Source organism: Sinocyclocheilus anshuiensis, unplaced genomic scaffold (genome assembly GCF_001515605.1).
Source record: "Sinocyclocheilus anshuiensis isolate Anshui unplaced genomic scaffold, SAMN03320099.WGS_v1.1 scaffold1160, whole genome shotgun sequence".
Classification (NCBI taxonomy): Eukaryota; Metazoa; Chordata; class Actinopteri; order Cypriniformes; family Cyprinidae; genus Sinocyclocheilus; species Sinocyclocheilus anshuiensis.
In genome coordinates, this window is record NW_015552641.1 from 240,738 (window position 1) to 246,737 (window position 6,000).

Below are 6,000 nucleotides of genomic sequence, written 5' to 3' on the forward strand. Positions count from 1 at the left end.
AGACCTACCAGTGTCAGTTGTGTCACTTCACTGCCATTCACAACTCCTCTCCCATGGCCTCATGGTATAGTAAAGTGTCCATCATATGCAAACTTGAGAATCTTGCTGGAGGTAGCAGGTCATCCAGCCCACTATTTTATGAGTAGTGTGAATTCAGACATACTATATAGTAGGGAAGTATGCGATTTTGGATGCAGCCCTCGTTTCAGAACAAATTGATTGAGTAAATGATTCAATGGCATACGAATATGTACCATTTATTGATTCATGTCACTTCATTGAGTGAGTCACTGAATCATTCAATCAACCGATTTCTTCAAAAACGCTGATTTATTCAGGAACAGACAGTTGTGCGTCGCCACCTACTGGTGTAAAGAAGTAACCTGCAGAAAGAGTCACTGAAAAATCCCTATACTAACACACAGACTGACAGTGTTTCTGGAACACAGACAAGCAGAATGTTAAAACAGTGAAAAGTACTTTTCCGAATTAACTGTATATTAGCAATCTTAGAATGGCAATCAGTGTTGAGGACTGGAACACACTGTTGTATAATACTCCTCGAAATCACAGGTGCGTCCATGGCTGATCAAGCCATTTTGAACTTGCTGCACCTCCTCCCATCCAACACGCCTCCTCCGCCCCGCCTTCCACACCCCCACCCTCCCCAACATGGTGTAACTGTGGGTTCAAACAGAGTACACACACAGTACAAGAAAGAGAGTCAATACATTCCAGTGCAGTCTGTCCCATTTCAATGACTCGTGTCCTTTTCATTCCTGCCTCATTTTTCCTGCCTCCCAGTATTAGCAATCTGCTTTTCGGCAATGCATCTGTCAGCTAGAGGCATTTGGGAGACCGTAGAAAGGGTTGTTATAGAGATTTGCCCGAAAGAACTGCATGGGACAGGGATAATGGGTGGCTTTTCGGGAAGCTTCTCTGTAACAGGACAGGGTCAGGTGCATCTCAGTTTGGTCTAGGTCTGGTGGGCAGCTGCTGTGAAAATGAAGTGCATCGCTGCGATGACGCTGACCTCCGCATGACCTTCTCCCGAGAAAGGCGGAGTTGGCACAGGGAGCTATTGGGAGTGTGCGTTGCCATGACAACACCTGCAGTGTGCCACTGATATCATTTATTTCTCACTCAGGGGGGCGGCTAGCAATGGTATTCAGATGGGCCCATTGCTCTCCAGCGACCAGGGGACAGATTGACAGCTAATGATGCCTTAAAAAGGAGTGGCTTAACTTGAACAATATCATGACAGGATCAAAAGTGAATCTTGTCTATAATAACACCAGAATACCAATCAACCTTTTCTTCCTCTCCCCTCTATAAATTTCCCTCTAAGATGACACACTTTGCATGCATGCCTCCTTCCTCAATCGTGTTTTAATCATTTCCCTTATTTGCAAACTCTCCCTCGGTGCCCGTGTGCATTCATTTTTTTCGGTTACGAGTAGAAACGCACACACACCGTGGAGGCAGTAGACATGGTAATAAGAATGAGACATGAGGCCTCAGCCCCTGGCCACCAGCTGACTGAGGTAGGCCTTGGGAGTGATGGAGCGCAGGAAGTCTCTCATTGCCCCGCCGCTGAACCCGGCACTCGGGTGCTACAACCCCCTCCTCCACTTTTCCTCTCCTGCTTCTCTTTCCTTAACTCGCATCGTAAAGCATCAGCTCCACACGCTCAGTGCTGCACAGGGACTCACTCATCCAGCCATCTTAAAAGACAAACACCAATACATCACGTTGTTTGCTAGTCCTAAGCAGCAGACACGGCAGGTGGCGAACAGGTATTGATCTGCTGCTCGAGCAAAGACAGCATCATTCAATTTATCTCAATCAGTGCATTTCATTTGCATGTCATTTTCATCGTAGCTAGCCATTAAGAATTCGTAATATCAATATTTGTTTGGCATAGTCAAATAAACCAGAGAGGAAACACCACAGGCCTTATTTAATCCCAAATCCTGGGCGTTCGAAGGTGCGACATCTAGTAAAAATGTGGATGACCAAATAATCTGCCATTGTAAAAGTACACTTGGGGATTACTGATGGCACTTAAACTTAATAGGCATTTAAAGTGGATTGTGTATGCTGCTGAGAGCCTGTAATGATGGCTGTTTATGTGGCCTCCCATTTATAATAATTATGCAGAGCGTGAGGGGGGCGGCCGCTGTGTAGTTCTGGACTATTGGCTTAGTCTGAATAATGACCTACTGTAGTTGACTGGGAGATGACCGTTGCCTTCTGCATGACCCCAGAACCCCAGACTCACCCCCTGATGCCTCTGCTGGTAAATAGAAAGCTCAATATGTCTATACAGCGCCTCTATTGCCACAAAGAAGGCAGGTCCTTAGATGAGTGCGTGAGAATGAGTTAAATAAAGGAGTGTATATTTCCACTGGATTTTCCTTTTCTTTTATGGCACCTTTTCCTTTTCTTTAGGCATTTTGTAGGAGACAGACCCCCTGGGCGGGAGGCCAACTGGAGCAGTCATCTGTCTGAAGTTTACGAGGATGTGTCCCACAAGGGAGGAGATAACAGACACAATCACCCAGTTTTGTCTGAGAGAACTGCATATTCATATGCAAATTCACATTTATGTCTACCTTTAAAAACCTGCACAGTGGAACATGAGAAAATTACACATAAACATATATGTTTATCAGATTAAATGGCAGTCTAAAACACAAACTATATATAAACTACACATAAATATAAATAATATATTTAAAATATATTTATAAATATAAATTTAATTTTAAATATAAAATAAAAAAATATACATATAATGAGACAGATTTTTAACACAAACCATCAAGTATTTGTTTTAAAAACCACTAGCTTGAAAAACCTTCCAATCTTCAGCCAGAAGGTGGCAGTAGTGTCCACAGCCATACTGATGGAGCATCTGGATGTTAAAAGTAGGTTGGACCAGTGGGAATTCTGGCATGTGTTGGGTCTGACCTTTGGGAGTCATGTATTTTGAATCTAGGCGCATAAATTAAGAGTTTGGAATGCAAAAGGATGGTATGGTTGAAGAAAAAAAAAAAAAAGAACAGTTCAGAAAAAAAACTCTCTACGGGGCCCTTCAACTACACATTTAGAAAAAATAAACAAAGAAAACAAACTATAATGCAAAAAAAAAAGAGTTACAAAAATAAGACAAATTAAAGTACATGTAGATAGCGTACATGCAATGTGATTAGAGCAGGAAGAAAAACATCTCCAAATATCCTGCTGCCGTGATTCTTCAGCCTTGAGGATTGAGTAGGCTGTACCAAACTGGCAGATGGATGTTAGCCTTCGCCGCTATTTCATGTTCAAGTGTTCTGAACTAAGGAACCATGTGGCATGAGCAGGGAAACAATGGTGGCAAGGAGAGGCTGATCTGAAGGAAACCGTGAGCCGTAATGCAACTATTATGGTTGCACACTAAATAAAATCTGAATGAATCACCAATAAAATGTAGCAAAAAAAATTAATTTGAGATTGTACTGAAATTCAGTGTTGGGCATGGCAGTGCAGTTCAGAACTTAAAGGGATAGTTTACCCTCATGTTTGTCCCAAACCAGTATAAGCACAAAAGAAGATATTTTGAAAGGACTCTTCTGTTCATGCAAAGATAGTAAGTGGGGTCAAAAAAACCCAAATACAAATCCATACATGTCATTGTGCGGACAAAAAAAAACTTTTTAAAAATAAATTGGTTCAGAATGACATGAGGGTGAAAATATCATGACCCCTTTAAATTTATATTCCATGTTCCATCTGAGCATTACCAAAATACTCTAATAATAAACACTAATGAAGCAACTATTTTGTGCATGTGCTATCACACTCTAAAATGCTCCCACATATTATAGATACATGTAGTGATTTGTGGAGATGAGCCGAATAGCTGTTTATTCACTGTAAGTGGTGGATCAATAAAGACTGATGAGAGAGCTTTTTTAATCTGTACACTCTGCTTACACCAATGCTATGACAACGCTGTCGACCTCTTTGATTTGTGACTTCACAGCGGTCAATCATAGCGCTGCCTCAAAAACCTGTTGGTTAGCGGAACTGATTTAGCACTTTCCACGTCTTTATCACCTTGTAATTACGCTCGGTGTTGACACAAATATACTTGGCCTCCCCTCCACACATCTGTGCAGCAGAATTTATGCACTCAGGTTTTATGACCACTGCTTTATGAGTGGAACTGCTAGAGTTAGGCTTGAGTTCTAGCCATCGGCCTATATTTCATTCAGTAAGGTCAACGTTCCAGGGAAGCACCCGTAAAACAAGAGCTGCAGCCCCACATTGTCTGAGACGATTCTGAGGATGCATCCGAAGAGGTCTAAGAGATTTGAGCGATACAAGTGCAGCCATTTAGAAAATACTGCCATCAATAAAAGCTATTTCAATTACATGTCAGTCACAGAGGGATTAAAAGTAAGAGCTGATAAATCTACTTGTCTGAATATAATAACAGCATGATGACAAAATCAGAGTCATGCTCCAGCTATCTGAGATGGTTAGAATCATTGTTTACACAAATTAGAAATATGGCATGAGATAAAAATAAATGACCCATGCACATCCTTACCGTGTTTTGATAACCAACCACAGTGGATGTAATATATAATCACTGTTTTTTGAATAACTGAATCTGAATGTTATTTAACTCTGATTTTAGGGTTCATTAGCTGTCATATCTGTTCATTTCATTAGTGTTACTTGAATATCAAGAGTGCCAAAATTAATGGTAGAATTCTTTCTTTAACTTAAAAGGATTGATCACCCAAAAACTAAAATTCTGTCTACATTTACTCACCTTCAGGTTCCAAACCTGAATGAGTATATTTCTTCTGTTGAACACAAAAGCAGATATTTTGAGGAATGTCGGTAACCAAACAGCTGCTGGTAGCCACTGACTGCCATAGTATGGAAAATAAATACTATGGAAGTCAATGGCTACCAGCAATTGTTTGGTTACCAACATTCTTCAAAATATTTTCTTTTGTGTTCAACAGAAGAGATAAATTCATACTGCAGAACACACACACACACACACACACACACACAAAAAACACTAAGATATAAATATATTTTGTGTGTGTTACAAAGAAGAAAAAAGGTCATACAGGTTTGGAACAACAATGACAAGAGAGTTTTCATTTTGGACGAACTATCCCTTTAAGCTAACACTGAGCTCAGTTAAAGGCCAAATTAAAACACATTGATTCTTTCAGTGTTGTATCTTTTAGAAACAACTACACTGTGTGTTCCTGCTAACATCCCATTTGTAGGACACAAAAATGTATGGATTAAAGCGAATACTTCAAATAAAGTGGTTTGCTTGGCTGATCACTCAATTTTCCAAGACACAACTACAGCAATGAATCAACAGCATATTATTGAACATGTGCCTCAGTACAGTATTGCAGTGGTCTACAGACCACAGATGTACAAGGAGTTTTCTATTATGTCAATATGACATGCTACAGGTTTAATTTGTTGCCTGCAATTCTCTTGGATATCTGTAAGAAAAGTCATTATAAATGCATCTGCTTTGTTAGAAAGCTGATGTGTTGCTGATGCTATTCATTTCTTAAATTGTGTGATTGACATAGAATGATCAACAGAAAAAAAGCAATAGAAATAGAAGCCACAAATCTTGATTCATAATGTTTTGGCTGAGGCCTTCTTTTTAAAATGCTGCAATAAGAATGTACTGACTGAGTGAAGACCATCCCAGCTTTGTCATTTAGAATACAGTAAATGAATAGCTGCTAAGAGAAAGTCAGTGAGTATTGACCGATATGACTCATCTTATGGCCAGCTGCGTATTATTCATCATTAGTGAGGAGATGGATAGAGCGAGATAAGAAAAAGAAAATCAAAATACATGCAGAGCGCTTCAACTAACAAATCAGCCAAGGACACAGCCAACAGGGATGAACTAAAAGTGTGTGTGTGTGTGTGTGTGTGTGTGTGTGTGTGTGT

At 40.2% G+C, this 6,000-nt stretch overlaps 1 protein-coding gene across 6 annotated transcripts in view; it reads right to left on the bottom strand.

The window, feature by feature from the left end:
• Window positions 1-6,000, bottom strand: part of skap1 (src kinase associated phosphoprotein 1) — a 32,006-nt gene that overhangs the window by 3,590 nt on the left and 22,416 nt on the right. The window lies entirely within an intron of this gene.